Source organism: Schistocerca piceifrons, chromosome 11, assembly GCF_021461385.2.
Source record: "Schistocerca piceifrons isolate TAMUIC-IGC-003096 chromosome 11, iqSchPice1.1, whole genome shotgun sequence".
Lineage (NCBI taxonomy): Eukaryota > Metazoa > Arthropoda > Insecta > Orthoptera > Acrididae > Schistocerca > Schistocerca piceifrons.
The window spans coordinates 167,026,019-167,050,893 of record NC_060148.1 but is presented as its reverse complement, the minus strand read 5'-3'; the positions used below and the strand labels follow the sequence as shown (position 1 = coordinate 167,050,893).

The window sequence follows — 24,875 nt, the reverse complement described above, 5'->3', positions numbered from 1 at the left end:
TTACTGATGTAATGCGATAAGCTGTGGGCTTAGCTTCCTGTACTGAACCTGCATCCCCTCTACTGTCATCAGCAGTTGGCGTTCATGCATCCATGATACCTGCTCCATTCACTACTACCATTACCTGCTATCATGAGTATAACTAACTTTAATTTTGTCATATTTTACCTATCCTGCATAAACTGTTATCATTAGATTTCTCTCTAAATCTAATCCCTTCATCAGAAAAGTTCTAGGAAAGGTTTTTTTTTGAATTTGCAACACTAAAAAGGAACAAATGTTTTTATGTTATAGTTTGGTATGAGTACGTCCTTGAAATGACCTTGGCCATGTTTCCACACAAACACTCTAGATGGCAGGGTTGTGCTTATCAACACATTGTTTGAGTTCTTGGCCCATTACTTATGGTGACACAATGGATGCTGATTGTGAGCAAAGAGTGAACCTACAGTCTGCAGGAAAACCAGTAGTGAAATGTGGACAATGATTAAGCAACCATATGCAGGTGAGGCACACTTAAGAAGCCACATTTTCAAGTGTCACAAAAGATTTTGTAAAAGCAGAGATTTAGTTCAAAACAATCCCTGAGCTAGTGGCCCGTCTACAGCACACTGTTGCAAATGTGGAGCACGTCAGGTAGTTATTCCAAGACCACCATGTAACTGTGTGTGTGATAGCAGAAAAACTTAATTAGAATCATGTGTGTATCAAAATATCTTAAGCAAAGATTAAGGGAAATGCAAATTTTATCCAAAACTTGTCCCTAACACACTAACAGATGACCCACAAAGAGGAAAGATGACTAATTTCTGCTCAGCTATTGGATGGAGCCAGATGTGATCCCACTTTCTGTGAAAGATTACTGCTAGGGATGCAAGTTGGTGCTACCAGTATGACCCTCACACAAAGCCTCAAAGTGCTGAATGGAAGAGTTCTGGATCACCAGCCTCAAAAAAAGTGAAACGATGATCTTCAAGAACAAAGATGATGTTGATTGTATTCTTTGATAGTAAAGGATTAGTTCACCATGAGTATTTTCCTCCAGGTCATACAGTGAACCAAGCTTTTTACATCAAAGTCTTGAAAAGCAATTCAGCATCACTGCTCCGATTTGTGGCACTCTCAGGACTGGTTCTTACTGCATGTCAATGCAAGACCTAATACCACTTTATCTGTTACAGAGTATGTGGTCATACATTCTGCTATTACCATCCCACATCCACCATAATCTCCCAAACTATCACTTTGTGATTTTTTCTTGTTTCTGTTAGTGAAAAGCTGACTGAAAGTTTCATCAAGATATTGCAGACATTCAATGGGCTGTGACAAATGAGCTTACAAGCATTAAAATTGAAAATTTCCCTGCTTGCTTCAAAGGCTTCCAGAAAGGTTGGCAACTGTGTATGGACAGCCAAGTGGGCTTCTTCAATAGGAACCAGATTCATTACTTGGTAAAAGCAATTTTCCATTTTTGAAATACCTGTCTTGGAACTTTTCTGACAAAAGGAGTATATTGTACTTACATTTCGCATGATCTGTAGATGGTTGTTACGTGACTAACCAGTTGACGTATTCAGTAAATGTTCTATTGTGATCAGGACTGTTTTAATTTCAATTTTAAAATGTTTCATCAAGATTGATGTTTTATTCCACATAAAAAGGTTTAGAAAATTACTGATTGACATAAATGACAAAAGGCTGATGTTTCTGAGCCTTTCTGAACAGCACAATTTGTAAGCCATACACTGACAATAAGGTATTCCCTGTAAATGAAAGCATGGTACCTTTCAAGAGGCAGACAACATCCATATGCCTTTGAAACCAATCAAATGAGGATACAATGTGTGGTGTTTAGCAGGCTCAAAGACAGGTTATATCACAAATTGTGATATTTATGCAGAAAAGTCAGGTGATGGATTTCAGAAAATTCTCTTGGAGTGTGAGCAATCATTAGCCTGACATAAGAGCTGAAACACAGTGGCATTGTGGTAGCATTTGACAACTACTTCACCACTGTGAATCTGATGCAAATGCTGTTGAACAAGGATCACTGGGAGAGTAAAGTGGATAGGATTTCATTCAATGATGAAAGAGCAATCTATGTAGAAAAGTGGAGCATTTCAGTTCCAATACAGATATGGTACTGCCTACCTATAAAATGGATGGATAACATACCTGACAATATTTTGACAGTTTCAGGTAACACTAGAGAAAGAACACTTGTCTTAAGGAAGAATAAGGACAGTACTACGACAAGTATTAGTTGTCCAAAAGCTGTAGCAACATACAATGACATAATGGGAGGCATAGATCATATCAGTAAAATTAGAGAATGTTATGCACTAGGTCTACATTCTCATACATGGTGGCATCTACTTCCTTATTAGACATGGAATTGTAAATGCCTTATATTGTACATAAATGAACAAAGGACAAGAAGGATACTACAATCAACTGACATGGTGGCATCTACTTCCTTATTAGACATGGAATTGTAAATGCCTTATATTGTACATAAATGAACAAAGGACAAGAAGGATACTACAAACAACTGAACTTTCAATTACAACTTATGAAACAATTGATAAATGGCTTCACATCCTGTACAAAGAAAGGCTGTCCACTAACCATTATAACCAAGAACAATGCTGTACCATTTCATGTTCGACTGGCAGCAGTAGGTGAATCTATGCCTACTTTTGAAAAAACAGATGGAGCTGAAAGTGTTGTACAAGGGCTTGAGACAAGAAAACAAAACACAGATATTTCTCTTGAAGTGCCCCATGTGTCAAACCAGGCTTCTGCCAATTTCATGGAAAATTAAAAATTGTGACTATCATTTCAATATTTGAAATAAATGGTTGTAGGTCCGTCGTAAGTTGCATGCAACTTATGACAGAGCTATAGCCATTTATTTCAATTATAAGGCAAGTTTCACATCTGTTTTTCACCTAGAGCATGTGACAAGTCAGTAAATTTCAACATTTGTTTTGTACAGAAATTTGACTTGTTTACAGGAACTACATTATTAATGTTGAACAAAAACCACTTGGAAACATAAAAAGTAAATATTTATGAAATAAGGTAAAATAAAAATGCAAGATGCTGTTTTGTAGTATTTTTACGTGTAATGGCAGCACATAAAAGCTCACTAAGGGGAAGTGGAAAATCCATTTACTGCCACAGTTTAACAGCTCATGAAGTACATATACTACCACAGTTCTTGTTCCTAAATCACAAAAATAAAATTATCAGAAAATAGATATAGTCAATTGACTACAATTCTAGTATCATACCAGAAGAATTAACATCACTCAATTACTACAGAAAATGTGTCCATCAAAGGGTTAAGTTGCTCCCAAAGATCATCATCAGGAAAAGCTGGTGTGATGCTATGATATATAAAGAAGGACGACAAATCATGCCTGAAAGAGAAAGTGTTGGAAATAACACATATTGTTACTGTCTCTGAAGTGCAATTATTTTCACTTTGCAAAGATAACAGCTGAATGTTGATGATGTTAACATTTTCATCATTGCACTTTTAGTGATTACTGTATCACGATGAATTTGGTCAAACTTGCTCTACCTATAAATGTCAGTATAATGTAGAATACTTTAAACTATTAAATATCCTTCTGACTTTGAAAACACATGTACTTAGGTTCTTAGACTGATTTTTCATTGAACCAAGAAATCTAAGAAGCTCCTGAAATCTGTCCTTGATGAAATTAGGGCTCCTGGAATGCAAGCAAAGATCTCTGCAGACATATCTTTTGGACAATTGACACCCCAAGCATATATGAGGGCCATCAATCTTTCCAGTCCCTCCAGTGACATGGTAAAATTAATACTTTTTGAGCATTATGTTCTATGTATTCCTCCTTGAGCATATCATTCCTATGTCAAAAATAAGATGAACAGCACTGATAACAGAGTCATCTACTGTTGGCAAATGTAAGTAGTAGGACCTCCTCTCACCTTTAGAACATTTACAGCATATGAATCCTCTTCCACTAATTCCTCATTGTTCAAAACTCTTCATCTTCACTTCTCTCTGCTACATATCCCTCAACTTCATCAGCATAGTCAATTTCTGATTTAATGTTGGAATTTCCTAAGAGACATAACATTTCATCAGGAAGTCCACACTTTCATCAGAAAATTCTAAAACATCTTTTATGGACAAAGAAAATTATGTGACTGAATGAGGTGATATAAACTGTGGCAGACTGGAATGTGCATGAGGCAATGTGTAATTATGACGAGCAACAACTCTGTATCACCACTAACTGTTGCTGCTTCATTGGTGGACTATCTACATATATTTAGAAGAGAAATGTCAAAAATATTTTGTAAATCCAAATACAGCATCATAGAGGGAGGGGGGAAAATGTGTCATTTGATTTCACAAATGAAGTAAAAAAATTATAAATGAAATTGAAGAAAACAGTATGACATGAGTCAATCAGAAGTTCGAGTGGCAACATACAACAATTTATGACATTTAAAAGTGATATCAAGAAACTTTGTTTTGATCACCTGGGTTTCTGTACTAACAAATGTTTTGAGGCTGAAGACAGGCCACAAACATGTATGTTCAGTATAAAAAGGTCAATCCTCTATGAACTACCTTCTCTTTAAGTATACTGTTCCTTTGTACCATTAAAGCTAAGATTTGAATTAGGAAACTATCATACAAGACAGAACCTAAGTAAAGTTTTAGCCAGATAATATTCTTCTGTCTGTTGACATTTACTGAATTAGGCAAAATATTTTAATAAGAAATCAGAACGAGATAGTTGTTTTCGGATTGGGCATCATGTACATTTTGAACTAGATAAAAACACATTTTCTTAACTGACACGACCTGTTTCTTGAAGACATCTCTCTTTTCAGTGAATGTTCTCACACATGGTATCAAACTTTCATTTTTTATACATCATGGAAAATTTTTCTTTTTTTTTCTGTTCATGTTTGTATGCAAGTTTTTACATTTACCAAAACTGAAAGTAACTTGGACAGCAACTCTATCTCAAATATGAGTTGACTGTCATTCATTCATAAATGAATCTGAAATGCAAAAGTACACAGCATGGCTAAAAGTCTCTTAACACCACATTGAAAATTTTCTGTGTATCCTTACAATATGAAATGACGAGCATGTAACTAAAGACAGTATGAGTCAACATCATAGATATGATTTTTATCAGAATGAGAAACTGGAGAGAATGCTGTGAGACTCAATTTGGCATGGCTGTAGGAGCCACAGTGTGTGTCAGTAAAGCACAGAAATTATCTGTATCCAAGTGCACAGTTATGAAGAGAAAATATTATACCCCATCACCACTCTGATATGTCTAAAATATTGACTCATTTAGAGTGTAGTTTAATAAACAGTCATCAAGGAATTACACTGGATACTGGAGAGGACTTCTGAAGCAGCTTAGGCACAGGTGTCAGTGACACAACACACAGAGATTACAGGACAATTTTCATTATCATGCTGCTACCTAGAAGGTTTTGTCCATAAAAAGGATTGCATGACATCATTTAAGGCAGTGCAAATAAACATTTTCTTGGTCTGTGAGCAGTGGATGAAGTTTTTATGGATTGATGACTCACAATATGTGTTGAGCCATGCAGATGGACAATTGTGGACCTGGGAAATTTTGAGTCAGTGTTATTTACCTGAGTGTCCTGTGACAAGAGTGAAATTCAGGAAGACAGTGTGGTGGTCTATGGCTACCTTCCCAGTTTAAACTCTGTTTGACAGTTTTTATCAACAGCAACATCTTCTTCTTCTTCTTTATTGGCACCTTGTCCCACATCACGTAGGATCGGCGTTGCTCTTCTGAATCCTTCTCCTCTATAGTACTCTATCCACTGCCTCTTCCTTCTTCCATCCTTTCTCCCTTAGGTCCCCGGATATCTTATCCTTCCACCTCATCTTCAGTCTTCCTCTCCTTCTCGCTCATTCAATCTTTATATCTTCAACTCTGTTTCCGATATAATCTTCCCCTTTTCTCTGTAAGTGTCCGTACAACCTTAGTCTGCTCTCTAGTATCTTTTTCCCCATGGGTCTCACTTCCCATGGGTCCACTTTCACAGCTCCTCTAAAAAATTCAATTCTAATCCTGTCCTTCCTTGTTACCCCACACATCCACCTCAGCATCCTCATTTCCGCCACCTCCATCTTCCTTTCCTGGGCTAGTCTGATTGGCCATGTCTCTGCCCCATATATCAAAGCAGGCCATACCACCGACTTGTGCACTTTCCCTTTCAACCCAATGCTCACCTTCTTGTCACACAACACTCCACTCACTTTCCTCCAGTTGTTCCAACAGCAATTTATTTGGTGTCGTATTTCATTTTCCAGTCCTCTGCCCCTCTGTATGTACGATCCCCGGTATTTAAATTTGCAGACTGATTTCAGCTCATCATCCTGGATCTTGCAAGACCTCATCTGCACATCCTTCAGTGCTAAATATTCTGACTTCGTGCAGCTAATTTTCATCCCCCTTTCTTTTGCCTTCCTTCAATTCTCCAGCTTTTCTTCAAGTCTGTCGATGCTCAGCTCACAAAGAACCGCATCATCCGCAAACATCATATTCCACAGCGCTTCCTTCTTCACACCTTCCACCAGTACATCCATAATCAGGTCAAAGAGGTAGGGACTAAGTGCAGACCCTTGATGTAATCTTACTTTTACTGCAAACTCCTTTGTCATGCCCACACTACTTCTCACCTGTGTCATTGCTCGTCTGTACATTTCCTTCACTAACCTCACATACTTCTCTGGCACGCACTGCTCTCTCATGCTTCTCCATTGTTATGTACATAGTTCTGCGTGGTCAGTGCGTACACAACTTTCCCAATAGAGTGCGCCCCACTAAGCACAACAGCGCAGGCGCAGCGCTCGTCTGTCTCCACACTACGAGATGGCGCTGCCATAGAGACGGACCAAATTCTGCTTCCATTGATCCACGTATTAATATGTAACGCAGCCAATGAGATTGCTGCTTATGTAGAACCTTTTCTCCTCGCGGATCACACTCGCGCAGTGATACATGAACGCGCGAGGTATTATAACGAGTGTACAGACCTCCGATTAGTCAGTCTGTATTTGTCTGCACCAGTTTGTACCAGTCTGCATTAGTCTGTCCCAGCCTGTACGAGTTCTACATTTGTCTGTACCAGTCTATAGTCAAGTTTCAGTCTGCACGTAATAAGATTACCATATTCCTGTAAATAGCCATGAAGATAAATGTATAGACACTTTTGTCAAGTATCAGAGATATATGTGAGAATAAGATTAACGTACCAATACCAAAGGAACTTCAGATTGTCAATTGTAAATAGCATCCAGAACCCAGACAAGTAATTTTTAGGCTTGTTATTATTTTAATAAATGTGTGTGAAAATTAATCAAGCTCTGTTTCAAGTTGGTCACTGTCAATCTGCTACCCTAAGCATGCAAGTGGCATTTCTATCGTCTGATCTAATGGCAGAAGATAAACACGCCACGATAAGACCACGAGACATATTGCTAACACTCACCTACTTCATTAGTGCGACAAGTCAAATAATCTGATAGTGTGTGTACTGAAGGTCTTACAGTACGCACACCACATCCATATTCCGTCCTTTGGGACTCTGTCATATAATTTCTACAAATCAATGAAAGCCATATGTAGATCAGCTTGTAGCTCCCCGTGTCTCTCCACTATCTGCTTTAAAGCATGTATTGCATCAGTAGTTCCTCTTCCAGGCATGAACCCAAACTGTTCTTCACACACCACAGTCTCCTTGCGTAATCTCGCTTCTATAACTCTTTCCCAAATTTTCATTGTGTGTGCCATCAGTTTAATACCTCTATAGTTACTGCAGCCCTGCACATCACCTTTCCCCTTAAATATTGGGATCAGTACACTAGTTCTCCACTCGTCTGGCATCCCCTCCTGTTGCCAAATCTACTTCATTAAACCCCAAAGGAGCTCAATTCCCTTTTTACTGAGACACTTCCATACCTCAATGGGGATGTGGTCTGGGCCAACTGCCTTCCCATTTTTCATCTTTTCAACTGCCCGTTCGACTTCATCGCTACTTTTCATCTGTTCAACTGCCCGTTCGACTTCATCGCTACTTGTATCCATTGTTAATCCTTCATTTGCCCCTACTTCCTCAGTTTTCACTCTTACATTTTCTTCATTCAGCAATTTCTCAAAATAATTCAACCACCTTTGGATTATTTTTCCATGGTCATGCAGAATTATTCCTGTTTCATCTTTCATTTGTTTTACCGCTGTCAGATCCTTAGAAGCTTTATCTCTTGATTTGCCTATCCGTATCAGTTGTCTCATATGGTGATTTTTCTGTATTTGTTCATATGCCTCCCATACTGATTCAGCTTTAGCTTTAGCTTTAGCCATAGCTCGTTATGCCTCCTTCTTTGCACTTTTGTATGCTTGCCCATTCTCAGCAATTCCAAACATATCCGATTTCCTCTTAGTGTCTTTTGTTTCCTTCACAACCTTCTGCACCTCTTCATTCCACCACCATGCATCCTTATCTTTTGGCACCCCTCTCCCAGATGTTAACCCAAACACTTCCTCCGCAGTCTTCCTTATAACAGCACTATTTATTTTCCACCACTCCTGCACACTCTCTGCCAATTGTACCTTTCCCAGTACTTTTTCACTTAACTCTTCTCTCAAATTTTTATCCTTTAATCTTCAGCACTTAATTTTCCTTTCACGTTAATTTATGTGCCTCTGTCCTTTACATACTTTCATCTCACAATCCCCAACAATCAAGTTATGTTGTGTTGCTATTCCTTCACCGTATATGAACTTAGTATTTCGCACCTCCCCACTATTTTTCCTTCTACATAATATGTAATCAATTTGCCTTTTAATTTCGCCACTTCTGTATGTTACTAGTTTTTCTCTTTTTCTTTGGAAGTAGGTATTCGTAATCACTAGATCAAAAGCCACTGCAAACTCCACCATTCTTTTTCCTTCCTCATTTCTCTCGCCATGCCCCCACCCTCTATGCCACCTCTGTTCCCCAACTTTCCTTCCGCCAACATGACAATTTAGATCCCCTCCATCACTCTTTCATTCTCTGGTATTGCTGCCATTACTCCATCCAAATCACTCCAAAACTCTTCCTTCTCGTCCTTGGAACATCCCGCTTGGGGTGCATGGGCTGTCAGCACTGTTACCATTTCTCTGCCAAACATCATCTTAACATACATATCATTTACTGTGCTGACTTCACATACCTCCTCTTGAAGCTCTCTGTGCAAAATAACTCCAACTCCATTTCTTGCTTCTGGGCTTGCACTACTATAAAGTAGCTTATAGACTTCAGCTAACATCTTTGCCTCAACAGCAACATGATATCTGCCATTTTCAAAAACCTTTTTAAAAATATCTCCCACACTGGATGAGCAGTTTGGAATTTGGCTTGAAAAAATGAGAATGAGTTGTTACTCGGACCTGATCAAGCAAGGTGGTGCAGTAGTTAGCACACTGGACTCGCATTCAGGAGGATGACAGTTCAAACCCACATCTGGCCGCCCAGATTTAGGTTTTCTGTGATTTCCCTAAACTGATTTAGGCAAATGCTGGGGTAGTTCCTCTGAAAGGGCATGGCTGACTTCCTTCCCCATAGTTCCCTAATCTGATGGGACCGATGACCTTGCTGTTTGGTCCCCTCCCCCAAATCAACCAACCAACCAACCAACCAACACTGACCTCACCAAGACCCTGACCTGGATTTTTAAAAATCTCTGGAATGAACTAGAGTGTCAGTTCTACATTACAGCAAGTCAGTCAAAAGCCCAGTAATACTAACTCATAATGGTTCACATGAAATGAAAATAAATTCTACTTTCAATGTATTAGAATTTGTTCTAAGGCCCAAAGACTAAACAATACAGGAGTAAAGAAATGAGGCCCTTTGGTCTATTAATCACGTGCTTGGTGAATTAGAATGGATAGCAGTTTGTGGCTGGATGGGAGAACCCTATGTAACATACCATCATTCTTACCAGAAAGTACATTGTGCTCTCTGGAGTGAACTTCAGTTCATAAAGTAAACTAGTTGTCATAAAATGGTAGCAATGGAAATAAAGAAAGACAATGAATGTGTAATGCATGAGGGATTCATTTTGTTGTATCAGTAATGAGGTGGCTGGTAAATACATGTAGACATCTACAGAAATGTAACACATTATTAAGTTTGTTTATACTACATACACTTAATTACTAAGTTAGACATAACTTCAAAAGCTGTAGGTTCTTCTGTGGAGCTGAGTTATATACAACCAGAGTAATGCTCTTAATAGTAACAATATAGTTGTAATGCTGATTTACATATAAAAGTCTCTGAATATTAATCATGCTTAGCAGTTTAATTCAATACAATGTTCCTCACTGCTGTCTTCCACACTAATGTTCATATATCTACAGATGCACTTGATCTGATGGCAGAGCTCTGAACTGTGGTTGCTTAAAAGGATGCACCAGCCAATCCGAGTCTCAGGTGGTGAGGTAATGGATTTGCGTCCCCTGGTGGTATGTATACGTGGTGCCCCTCACCGGGGACAGTGAACAGTGTAATGGTGGTCTTGCCCAGCTGCTCTGGCAGGAGATTAAAAGTTCTGTCTCTTGTGTATTTGTGAGTGGTGCATAGCACACTGGGCGAGGGGAGGGGGTGGGTGCCAAAGGAGGTTGACAGAGATGCTGTTGATACCACACTTTTAACATGTTGATGAAATCACAGAAGTAATTGAGGACTCAGCACTGAGCAAGTTGTAGACTGCATCCCATGTCAGAAGAAATTATGCCTGTCATTTGCACCCAGAGTTCATGCTTGGTTATTTTAGAAGAAAGAGAGAATAACTGACAAGACTTGTTTATGGTGTTTCCCTGAAACTGTTTGCAGCACTCTTTCTGCAAGTGAATATGGACCTCTGTTCTTGAGCTAACTGCCAGGCCTGGATCGGGAAGTTCTATGATTCCATGGCAACTAAGGTAGTTATGTCTTACATGGTTTAAAGCTGCAGATAGATCTTGAGCTAATCAGATGTCTGAGGATGTTTACACAGAGACTAGGATCACAAATCATGATACTTAAGCAATAACTGTTGTCACAGAAATACAAATATTGTCAATAATCTGGATTACACAAATAGTTTTGTAGTTTCAAACAAAAGGCCTGAAACTAATTTGTAAATGGCACAATGGGCAAAGAATGGCCAAATTACAAATGAACAATAGCTCAAGCTGAACAAAAATTTGTAACTAGCATTGTAGTAGAGCATAATGGAGTAATAGCTTGGTGTAAAAATCAGTATCCTGAAGTTTCTTAAGAAAAAGTATACATTGTACAGTAGATACACTTGGAAGCACAAAAACTGGCCACTACTCAGAAGTCCAGTGTTCTGCAACCTCTGGCAACATTGTGCAATGCAGAAGTGTCTCAAGGAAGTCTTCTCTTCCACTATGGCTGATCATGGTCTACTGGTAAATGTTGCACAGTGTAGATGCAAAACTGTGTGTTCAAGTTCACTCATTTCTTTATCTTTTAACTGCATTTTGTTAGTCTGCTAAATACATCAGTCTCATGGACTATCAAAAATGATTTACTTCACCTTCTAAGCTTTCAGTAATAGCAACACCTTCCATGAAAGAGCGTTACGATAGAACAGTTTATGCTCAAAGAGTTTCAATTTTCCTACAGTGGCCACTGGCAGCCGGCCACCTGCCACTAGCTGCCTGACATCAGCTACTATCAATCTAGGTGAATGCAGCATGGTACCGCTTGGGCATGTTTGAGATCTCACATTAGTAAGCATAAAATTATAGTCTGATTTTCTGACAAAATAACTTCACTAAATTGAGTGAACAGTGTACAGTTATAGAACATGTGTAGGTTAATGTGAGTATATTTATCAACTGTCATTTTCTTATTTGCAGTTCTAGTATTTATTTTGCTGTTATGAACTGGATTATGTGTATTTAAATCTTATGCATGTTGTTTAGACACAACTGGAAAAAGCCCTATTATTTACAACAAATTGTTTTCTTTGTTTTTAGTACAGGGATGAAAGCAGTGGAAGAAGCTTGAAACATTTGTCTCTTTTGTGAAGTAAGTGATATATGAAAGTCACAACACAAAAGGATTGTTATTGTTTCAGGAATGATCGTTCTGGCATGAACAATTTTCCACATTCAAGAAGTCTCAATAATTGACATATATGATAAACTGTGACAATATAACCATCCTCTGACATTTGCATTCAATATGCAAGGTCCAGAAGTTGGGTATATGAGTACTGCATAGTGTACTTCAAAATAATAAAAATCAAAGGGGTGAGTAATGATGCATTTTTATTTGAACGTCATCATGTGGCACTTATTTTTTTTATTTACTGTTTTAATGTTTGTACAGGGTCAACAATACTGGACACCTTATCCACACTGATGGTTTCTAACCACAATTTCAATAACTTTAACTCAAATATTTAATTAAGCTTTAATCATTAGTTTAATGTTGTAAATCATTGGCACACTGAAATAACCAATCACGCGGGCACCCAGAGCAGGGTTCATAACTCAGTCTAGAAGAAACTTTCAGGTAGGTAACATGTCATTGTCAAAAGTGTCTTAAAAGTGAACTGAACATTAAAATAACCAGAGGAAACATCTTTAAAAAAGGGCAGTCTCTGACAAATATTTTGACAGAGAGTACATGTTTGCTGTGTATGGCTTGTAATTTCCCAGAAAACAGAATTAATATTTGAACTTGCCTCATATGTTTATGTATGCTCTCATACTAAAATCAATATTATATATAGATGGTGTTCTGAATTATAATGGTGCTTGATAAGCAATCATTAGTACCCATGATCTCTGATGCAAATATTGCTGTCAGACTGGCTCTCAAATAATTTCTTATCATAGATATTCATTTTCCTGTTTTTGAGATTGAGAGAAATTAAAAAAAAAGTGTTATCCCTTTATTTTGAAAGTCTTTTTGAATGAAGTTTTGATATTCCCACTAGCCATTCCAAAATTCACTGTTCATTGAATATGTGTTAGAATCTGTGGCTAACAGAGAAGAAATGAGATATGAATTAAGCAAACTTCTCACTTATCAAGCTGTGGAAGAAATGGGAAAATTACTAATGTCTTCTTTATAAATTGGTCAATGTACCCTCCAAATGAAACAATTTGCAAAGAACAGTTTGCACTGTTAGCCTATCTGGCACACTACTATGTCATGGTAGGAAGATCCCATATCTAGTATCAATGGACAAATCCTTGGGAGAAGTATATAGTGCACAGCAACCTTCTTGTACCACCAGATGGAAAACATTATCTGTTCACACTGCCCTTTGCTCAAGGAGATGTCTTTTGTTAGAGCTCAGTCATTAATTTCCTCTTAAGAAGTTAACGTAGAGGCAAGGCGTTATGTTGCCTCTATGTTAACATAATTTCTCACCAATAACAGTAGTGCATAGGAATGGTCAATGAGAAAAATGATGACATTCAAACAGAAAAGCAGTAATAGTCATCCCTTTGATTTTTGTTGCTTTGAATTAAAATACACAGTACTCATACACTCAATGGCTGAATGTTGCCTATTAAATGCAAATGTTATGTGAAAGTTAAAAGGTAGCAATTTTTCACATATGTTAATTATTGAGACTTTTTGTAAGTGGCAAATCATTCATGCCAAACAATCTTTCGTGAAACAAGGAAACTCTTTAAAGACATTATTTGTCCTGTAGCACCCACCTCTTACATGACACACATGCCTTCACTCCTTTATTAAGCCCAAAGCAAACAAATCTCACAAATTTACACCTTTATCCATTTGCAACACTTATTTTATAATGTATAAAAATGTTAATAAGATTCAAGTATGAAAAATACAATTCATAGCTGCAAGAGAGCTACTAAAACTTCAAAAGAAAATGACAATTGATAAATACACAAGCAGTAATGTATTCACTGTGCATTTGGTTATTTTTTATGGAACCTCAAACCACAATAAGAAACAATTTGATTCTTACCAATGTGAAAGCACAAATGCCCAAGATTCACCATGCCATATTCACCTGATCCAATAGTAGCCAGTATCAAGTGGCAAGTGGTGGTAGCTGGTTATGGATGACTATGACTGCAGTGGTGAAGCTCTTTCGTGGAAGGTGTTACTATCCCTGTTGGGGTAGAAGATGAAGCAAATTTCTTTGTGGTTCCATCAAACTGATACCTTTATCACACTGCCAAAAAGGTGAGAAAAAAAAAAAGGTGACGGAATAAATGGACTCGAACTTGCAACTTTGCATCTACACTGCATGTTGTTTACCACTAGACCACAAACAGATACAGGGATTGTATAAAAGAATATGGTAACACTGTGTGTGTGTGTGTGTGTGTGTGTGTGTGTGTGTGTGTGTTTATATATATAGGGAAACATTCCACATGGGAAAAATATATCTAAAAACAAAGATGATGTAACTTACCAAACGAACGCGTTGGCATGTTGATAGACACACAAACAAACACAAACACACACACAAAATTCAAGCTTTCACAACCAACAGTTTTTTCATCAGGAAAGAGGGAAGGAGAGGGAAAGATGAAAGGATGTGGGTCTTAAGGGAGAGGGTAAGGAGTCGTTTCAATCCTGGGAGCGGAAAGACTTACCTTAGGGGGAAAAAGGACAGGCATACACTCGCGCACACACACACACACACACACACACACACACACACACACACACACACACACACACACACACACACACACACATATCCATCCGGATGTTAATAATCGGATGTATGTATGTGTGTGTGTGTGTGTGTGTGTGTGTGTGTGTGTGTGTGTGTGTGTGTGTGTGTGTGTGTGTGTGTGTGTGTGCGCGCGCGCGAGAGAGAGAGTGTATACCTGTCCTTTTTCCCCCTAAGGTAAGTCGTTCCGCTCCCGGGATTGGAATGACTCCTTACCCTCTCCCTTAAAACCCACATCCTTTCCTCTTTCCCTCTCCTTCCCACTTTCCTGATGAAGCAACCGTTGGTTGAGAAAGCTTGAATTTTGTGTGTATGTTTGTGTTTGTTTGTATGTCTATCAACATGCCAGCACTTTCGTTTGGTAAGTCACATCATCTTTGTTTTTAGATATATTTTTCCCATGTGGAATGTTTCCCTATATATGCATGCTTGAACACACATGCCGATACTAACCCAGCCTGCAGGTTGCACTGTTCTATTTGACCAAGAATGACACCTGTGCAATGTCCTCAATACCCTGTAAGTTACAGTTGTGGTCTAAACAATGTTCTTTGTAACTGAGAGTGCATCATATAGGAACTAAGTGAACTCAAACATGGGCACATTGTTGGTGCTTGTATGATGAGTGCTTCCACAACCGAGGTGACCGATGTATTTGGTGTTTCAAGAGGCACTGTATTGAAGATTTATACTGTCTAACAACCCTGTTCCCTCAGTTCAATAACCATGATGATAATTAAATAATCAAGTTTCAAAATTTCTGTCAGCGTCAACTAACATAAAAATGTACAATGTTTAAAGCACGAAAATGGAATTGAAGATGCATTGATACTAAGTTGATTGTAGTGGTAACTGCCAGTCAATAAACTACACTCACCTTGATTTCTCATAGAAATTGTTAGTTCAGCCCACTCTCCTGTAAAATTTGGAGGTTGATTCCTTCAGAGGTCCTAGTCTTGGTATGTTTATGAAAAGAGCATTAACCTGTCAACATTGGATGATCACATTAACCTGTTAACAGTGGATGATCATAGTACATTCTTGAATTCAGTTTGGACAATAATATGGTACACAATACATTACAATGGTCAAAAATGATTATTTTCCAATTAAAAATTCTTAAGATTCACTAGTCTCACCAATGTAACACAAACTCTGACTTCCTTGGTACCATCCGATTTTACAATGCCCATTTTACAATATAAAACTTTACCTCATTAAATCTGGAAGTAAGGCATAGTTATGGCTTCCCACATCTGTCCCCGTACCCAGAATGGAGACTTTTGAAAAGAAAGACAGCATATCTCATTGGTCTAAACAGTTTGTATGGTAATATTATAGCAGTTTGGAGAAGTCATTTACAAAGAAAAAAAATAGTCAAAACCTAAATGTATTTTATAGAAAACATACAACTAAATACTCCTAAGAATAATTTTTGGGTAATCTTAAATATATAATTATTTTCCAGTTACCGACAAAAGAAACAAGTATAACAGGATAATTAAATGAAATAAATAATTAAATGAAATCAACGTGTTTTCAAAATACAAAATAAAAAAATTAAAGTGGAAATAAAAATTCAAATAATAAACGCGAAAAAATATAATGATTCTGAAAACTCTGTGATGATTTTATCAGCCATATTACGGTATTCCATGGGCAACATGGTTACTCTGCAAGGTCACATTACTGCCAAGCATTATGTGACCATTTCGGCTAATCGTATCCATCCCCTGATACAATGTTCAACTTCCAGTGGTGTTACTGTGTTCCAAGAAGACAGGGCTCCTATTCACACAGCTTTCATTGTCCTAGACTGTTTTTGTGATGATGAGAATGAACTCTCGCATCTCCCCTAGCCACCACAGACACCATATCTCAATATTATCAAACCTTTGTGATCTACTTTGGAGAGAAGGATGTGTGATCGCTATCCACCAACATCATCGTCACCTGAAATTGTAATTATTATGCAAATGGGCTCTGAGCACTATGGGACTTAACATCTATGGTCATCAGTTCAAATGGCTCTGAGCACTATGGGACTTAACATCTTAGGTCATCAGTCCCCTAGAACTTAGAACTACTTAAACCTAACTAACCTAAGGACATCACACAACACCCAGCCATCACGAGGCAGAGAAAATCCCTGACCCCGCCGGGAATCGAACCCGGGTATGGTCATCAGTCCCCTAGAACTTAGAACTACTTAAACCTAACTAACCTAAGGACATCACACAACACCCAGCCATCACGAGGCAGAGAAAATCCCTGACCCCGCCGGGAATCGAACCCGGGAAAATTATTATGCAGGAAGAATGGTGTAAGAATCTCTGGAAAACCATTCAGGACATGTATTTAGCCATTTCGAGATGACTCGAAGTTGTTTTGAATGCCAACAGTTTTCCTACACCATATTATGGATGGTAACGTGTTGTGTTTGTGATGTTTCCCTATTTTTGTCCACCCCCTGTATAGCACTGTAAGAGCTTGAGCAGGAGACAACACTTCCTCCAGATAGTTCCACATCCTACAGTGATGCATGATTGTGCAAATGGCTGGACTTGGAATTGTGTGTGCATAACACTGACAGAAAGGTCGCCCTAACACTGAGGTCAAACCGTTGATCACACTATCATATTTGTACCCCCCTCCCTCTCACAAACTGGGATGCTATCTTAGATCAGCAGCTCTCTTAATGGAGGTCAGACTTGCTACAGCCACCAGGTGTAAAGTTGAGATACTTATTTTGTTTTTGAACACAAAAGGTATCAAACCTATTGAAATTCATGAAATCCATTCCAAGTTAACTGAACTGGATGGAGAGCTACACAAGAATATCAAAAATATTTTATGAGTCGAGTGGAGAGTTTATTGTCAGTCATATTAAAATGGAAGACAAATTGGAAACATTAAAGGTTAATGTGAGCATCCATGGAGTTGTCCCACAATTAGTATCACTTCTTCAAGATTATAATGCAAGAAAATCAGTTGAAACCACAAGTAAATATGATTCAAATACTGAATTCGTATCAGAATTTATATCACTAGAGTAGTTTAGACATCAATGGAGGAGGTATATTTACTTCTGCAAAGAACTGACTATCTAGTGAGGTTATTACAGATTCTGAATGTGAGATAATGTTGGGGAAGTTAGGCATCATAGGTAGGTTAAACAGTCTAATCATATGCATTTATAGAAATCTGTGTCAGGTGCTGTGTTAGCAGAGAAAACTTCCACAATACAGTACAGTTTCTAGACCATGCAGTAATAATAAGGGTGAGATTTCAACTTGCCAACTGTAGTATGGGAGAGTTGTGGTCAAAATTGGTGCCAGACACTAGGGTGTTGTGAGAGATCATGCTGAATGTCACGCCCAAAAATTACTTTGAGCACATTGTTACTGAACTCACTTATGAGGGCAACAATTGGTTGGTTGGTTGATTAAAGGCACCAGACTACTAGGTCATCAGTCCCTTTTCCTGGAACACAAAGGGCTACATGGCTGTACATCAGAGATGACCTACCGCTCAAAACCCAGGGGACAAAAACCCCAAGTTCTACCAAAGGTCCATGAAGGCTAGATACATGACAAAACAGTAGAAGGGGGACACATCAGAAGAAAGGCATGCAAGGTGTCCCATCTAGGGAACAGCCCGAAGCCCCCAAAATGAGGGGACATACATCTCCCACCTTCTACCACTTACCAGAGATACCCCACTCAAAAACTGTCTAAGAAAGACTAGCAACATGGGCAGGGTGGGAGAAGCACATATAGATATAGAATGAACAAGCTGAACAGACCATGCGAGAGGGGGGGGGGGGGGGGGGGGAGAGTATAAGAGCAGGAAGAATGAAGGTCAGAGTGGACCACGAAGCCCAGAAAGCTGCAGCCCAATCTCGGCATAAGAGGCAACAGTGTGTTCTGTCAACCCCTCAATGGACTGGAAAGGTTAAGCGGCCCCACCCTTAAAGAGAGAGGTAAAAGAACTCTTCATGAATAAGATGTAAAACTAAGTCAGTTGCTGAGGCACTGTCTCCCTAACATCAGAGACAGGGAAATTAAAGAGTCTTGATGGCTGAAAATCTAAAACCATGGGTGATAGACAGCTCATGACTGCGGCTTTCATATGCTCCCTTTCCGTCGACATTCAGGGGTACCCACAATAAAGGATCAATAATAGAAGCAAAAGTTGTCAGTGATACTTAGGACCTCACGGCTGCTGCTAGACCACTGATGGCCACTAGAAAGAGAGGGACACTCAATGCAGAGGACTGTAGAACCCTATTCTCTTGGATATGGTGGGAACTGTGGGAAGCACCAACTCGAACCTGGAAAGTACTGTTCAACAAGAAGGAGCCACAAGAAAATTGGGAGCAGACACCAGAGACACCACTTGTGTACAACAGCAATGGATGTGGTGTCACAAGCCTTTGAAGGTCAAAGAAGGCAACTATAAGGTGTCAACATTGGGCAAAAGTTGTTCAGATGTCAGATACCAGGTAAACCACGTTATCATTAGTGGAATGGCATTGGCAGAAACCACCATGGATAGATCCAGAAGACTGAGACTCAAGAAGACAACACAGCTGCTGTAATGGTAGCTTGCCCTCATTCCAGATGCAGTTAAGGATGAAAGGATATGATGCTGACAATTCACTGATAGGTGCTTGATTATTTGGTTGTGAATGCGGTCCAGCCCCGGGAATGTATCGCAGCAGTGGGCTCAGACACTGATTAATTCCCATGCACTGAATGGCTCCAGGTGGCGTGTAGTAAAAGATATTGCTTTCGCTCCACCTGTTGTCTTATGCCATGAAAAGCAGGCTGATAATTCTCAGGGGCAGAGGTCCAAGCACAATGAAGAGCAAAACGTTTGGTGACTGGGTCTTGGTAAGTGAAGACAGCGCCATTCAAGGTAATACCAAGTACTCCTGTAGGTGTCTGGTATCTGTAGAAATGTCTGATATTTGCTCAACCCTGTGAAGGAGAGATACATGGTCCGATGATTGACACATGTTGTTTCCAGCATTCTCGCTTTCAAATGCAGAAACAGCAGGAACTGCTTAAAAGATGTAGCTCAGTCAGTGGTGGAAACAAAAACCTGCTACAATTCCACTACAGAGTAATGTTGTCGATGTACTGTGAGGCCATGAAGGGATCAAGACAGCAGGTTATGCCCTAGGGTCACCTGTTGCCACTGGTTGAGGGATTATGGCAGCAACACACACAGATTCTGGGTTCCATTGTGAGGTGCTAGCCAGGGCATCAGCGGCCATCATAATATCTGCTTCAGTCCCAGGAGTGGAACAGGCAGCATCTGATGGCGTGGGGGACCAATAGAAACTCCTTCTTCTTGGAGGACTCCTTATCTTTTCTCTGCTTAGAGGATTTGGATGACAGAGAGCTTCTCTGATCAGTTTCAGGCAATGATGATGATCGTGAAGCCGTGTAACCAGCAGCCTGTCGCTCCTTCAGCCATTGGCTGATGTCCAGTTGTTAACTAGCAGAAGCCTTGGAAGGAAATGTCCTAAGGGACTACTTCCAGGCGAGAGAAGCCACAGGAAGGTGATTTGTCTCTGGCTGGGAGGTGGGGACCAATGTCCCTGGTCGGTGGGAAGCCAATGATTCCAATGTAGGTGTGGGGGAAGCAGCAAGAGGAGAGCCCCCAACCATCAGGAGGGCAGGCATGGTCGAACAGCTCTGAGAACCCACTATGTGTGGTGTAAGGGGTGGGAGGATCATTTCCAAAGGGGGCAATGTCATCTTAGCTGTAGCATATGACACTGTTGTACATGTTGGCTGCTGTCAGTCACACTTCTTGGACTCTTGATAAGTTCATTCACCCATAGTCTTATGTTCTCAAATTTTCTTCTCTTTCTGAAAAATGGTGCAATCTGGCAAGCTGGGAGAATGGTTCTTTCAACAGTTATCATAGATGGGGGAAGGGCACAAGGAGCATTCACATGGAATGGTCGTCCACAGTCTCTACAGATGAAGCTAGGATTGCAACATGAAGACATTCTCCAATTTCAAACACTTAAAACATCACATGGGGGGAGGGGTGGAACAGATGGTTTCATATTGCATTGGTATACCATTACCTTGACATTTGCAGGCAATGAAATGCTCTCAAAGGCCAACCTGAAGGGACTGGTAGCAACCTTATCGTTCTTTGGGCCCCTATGTATACAACAGAAAGTGTAAACCACACAGCTCTAAGTCAGTGCATAGCTCATCATCAGATTGCAAGAGATGGTCTCAGTGAAGAATGATGACCTGAACCATATTTGGACTATTATGTGGAGTGACAGTCACCAATAAGTCACCCAACTTAACACATCCACCTAAAGTGCAGCCAGGGATGGGAACATTTTAGGGTCACATCTATCTGCATTAAACAAGGACTTGCTTTCCACAGAGAGTACTGGGGTCATATGACCACCAGCAGGAGAAAACTTCACCTGCTTCTTTTCCGCCTCATCCACCATGGTGCCACCCAGCCTCAGCAACAACTACCTGGCCAGTAATCTGTTGTTGGGAGTCCCCATGCCCCAGTCATGATGGGAACACACTCCTTGGCATACATCAGGAGTTTTCAGCTCAGGCACCAATACTGTGATCCCAGTGTGGCTACCACCATGAAGGTATTTAATGACCCCCCCACCACAGGATGGGTAATGTGCTAAGTTTTGGGAGTATTATCTAAGTAAAGGGAAGGGTGAAAAGATAGAAAGGGACAATGGTGCAACACACACCACATTGGACGACCTTCCCTGCATTAATCACACTTCTGGAGAATTTCAAAAGTTGCTGACAGGTAGAACCCAACAATGGGGACCATGTATTTACTTAATGAAAAGTTGTATAAAACGCTGGAAGTGGAAACTCAAGTCCAAAATTACAAGCAATGTCCAAGAAGGGTCTGCACCAAGAAAACCATCCGATGGAGAGCCAGAGATGGAAAGGGACTGTGGACGTACAAGCTTGCAGCATGCAAAGGGGGAAGGAAGTAATGCTGCGAAGGCTGGAGCCCATGGTAGCAAAGGATGTACTCACAAATGAGTTGTGAGGCCCCTGGGGGGGGGGGGGGGGAGGAGGTTGAGGGCAACGACTTAGACATCTTACAAGGGAACCTCCCCATCGCACCCCCCTCAGATATAGTTATATGTTGGCACAGTGGATAGACCTTGAAAAACTGAACACAGATCAATCGAGAAAACAGGAAGAAGTTGTGTGGAACTATAAAAAAATAAGCAAAATATACAAACTGAGTAGCCCATGCGCAAGACAGGCAACATCAAGGAGCATGTAAACTCAGGAGCGCCGTGGTTCCGTGGTTAGCGTGAGCAGCTGCGTAGCGAGAGGTCCTTGGTTCAAGTCTTCCCTCGAGTGAAAAGTTTACTTACTTTATTTTCGCAAAGTTATGATCTGTCCGTTCGTTCATTGACGTCTCTGTTCACTGTAATAAGTTTAGTGTTTGTGTTTTACGACGGCACCGCAAAACCGTGCGATTAGTAGACGAAAGGACGTGCCTCTCCAATGGGAACCGAAAACATTTGATTGCAAGGTCATAGGTCAACCGATTCCTCCACAGGAAAACACATCTGATATATTCTATACGACACTGGTGACGGCATGTGCGTCACATGACAAGAATATGTTGTCGACCCACCTAACTTGTACACTTGGCGAATGGCTATAAAGATTCTTTTACCTTGCCCGATTTAGGTTATCTTGTGGATGTTATAATCACTCCCAAAAAAGTGATGAAAACGTAAAGAGTTTTCCACAGAAACTGCAACCAACAGTTTCACAGTTTTTCCTGTGCTCTGTCACTGTAGTCGACTGACGTCGTGTGTTTAAATGTTTGTTTAGGTGTAGTGTCCCCATACTACGGTGCAGTTACCTCGCATCGGACGGCCGGACAGACAATAATTGTGTGAAAATAAAAAAATTAAACTTTTCACTTGAGGGAATACTTGAACCAAGGACCTCTCGTTCCGCAGCTGCTCACGCTAACCACGGGACCACGGCGCTGCTGAGCTGGCTATATCCTTGATATTGCCTATCTTCCGCATGGGCTACTCAGTCTGTATATTTAGCTTATTTTTTTCATAGTTCCACACAACTTCTTCCTGTTTTCTTGACTGATCTGAGTTCAGTTTTTCAAGGCCTATCCACTGTACCAACTTATAACTAAATCTGAGAGGGGTGCGATGGGGAGGTTCCCTTGTTAGAAAGAAACAGATTTGAATTTTAGAACCAGCTAATACAGGAAGGCACTACCTACCACAAGACTATGACAGTATCACTGACTACAAGTGTTCAAGAAATGTTTAGAATGCTAGGAAAATATTTTTACTTAGCTGCAGTAACAGGATAAAAATATCAGAGTATCTGATTAGTAAACATCACCAATTTAAGCAATGGCAAAGCATAGCTGAACACAATTTCTATGACGTGAAAATTAGCATATGGAGAGCAATGCAAGAAGCGCTCAATGACTTTGAAGGTAAAATTCTGACAGTCAATCTGACTATAAGAAATAGACATTTTGGTCTGACAAAGTCAGTAAGCAGATAAAAATCATATATTCAGATTCTCAGTGGCCACATCATTCGAGGAAGCAAAAAAGGAAGAAAGCCAAAATATTGATTTTGGGCCTCCAAGACTGCTTCTTCATGAGAAGTTGTAATAGAGGTTCTCCTTTTGGACATTTGGGCAGGTCATCTTTATCCATTAGCATAAGTTACAGGGAGGAATTTATTGCCAATTTGAAATTTTTTTTCACATTCAATATTAGTGTCCCGACACTGTACAATTTCCCACAACCTAAATGCCAAAGCCAGCCAGTATTTTAGGCTAGACACAGTTTGTTTGAGTTAGGATCACTGACAGGCCGTGTTTCAATGAGTGGCACCTGTGGCAATCAACAGGATACACAGAAGTGTCACGTATGGTGCTGGGGATGTGAGGAGAGCATCAACTGCAGGAGCAATGCACACCATATATTAATTTCTAGTTTCGAAGCAAGCCCATGTAATTTTGTTGTTGTTGTCTTAGCTCACATATCCAGCTTTTGTAGATGTTGGTTTGAATTCCCCTTATGATACAAGATTTGTACCATAGGGTGGGGGCTGAGTAAAGAGAATGTGTCAGAGTAGTTTGGACTCAGTATATTCAACAAATGGAACATGAGTGACACACTCATGCGATGGCGAACTTCCCACCAAATTCCAGGAGGGCCCACCACAGCCAATTAATGTGAGGAGAGCATCAACTGCAGGAGCAATGCACACCGTATATTAATTTCTAGTTTCGAAGCAAGCGCATGTAATTTTGTTGTTGTTGTCTTAGCTAACATATCCAGCTTTTGTAGATGTTGGTTTGAATTCCCCTTATGATACAAGATTTGTACCATAGGGTGGGGGCTGAGTAAAGAGAATGTGTCAGAGTAGTTTGGACTCAGTATATTCAACAAATGTATAATTAATATATAGCCCCGATTTGATGGCATGCACTTCTCCTTCCCACTCCTGCCCTATTTTTTAGACTCTGGTACATATGACATTGGCTGTGGTGGGCCCTCCTGGAATTTGGTGGGAAGTTCGCCATTGCATGAGTGTGTCACTCATGTTCCATTTGTTGAATATACTGAGTCCAAACTACTCTGACACATTCTCTTTACTCAGCCCCCACCCTATGGTACAAATCTTGTATCATAAGGGGAATTCAAACCAACATCTACAAAAGCTGGATATGTTAGCTAAGACAACAACAACAAAATTACATGCGCTTGCTTCGAAACTAGAAATTAATATATGGTCTGAAGTTCTTGATGTTTGTGTACCTATTCTCAATGGTCTTCCCAGACGCTTTGTACTAAAACATACTAGTGGGCATAAAGATATCAGAATCTGAAAAGGGCATCGTAACTTCACTGTGGATAATTATAAATTATGCTCCAAAAATTGCAACAACTGATCTGTAGGTCAGGTTCAATTGGAAACATACCATACTATCATCACATTTTATCAGTTTTTTCTGTTACAAGCACTTTG

The 24,875-nt window shown here is 39.8% G+C and overlaps 1 long non-coding RNA gene across 2 annotated transcripts in view; it reads right to left on the bottom strand.

Annotated features, from left to right (window-relative positions):
* The window catches only part of LOC124720296, a 119,330-nt gene that overhangs the window by 17,264 nt on the left and 77,191 nt on the right, over positions 1 to 24,875 (bottom strand). The window contains exons 6-7 of one of the 2 annotated variants that reach the window (XR_007006120.1): positions 15,687 to 15,793; positions 3,982 to 4,117 (exon numbers count right to left, since the gene is read on the bottom strand). This is a non-coding gene — a long non-coding RNA (uncharacterized LOC124720296). The remainder of the gene's footprint in view (positions 1 to 3,981; positions 4,118 to 15,686; positions 15,794 to 24,875) is intronic. The other variant, XR_007006119.1, reaches the window with a different exon arrangement.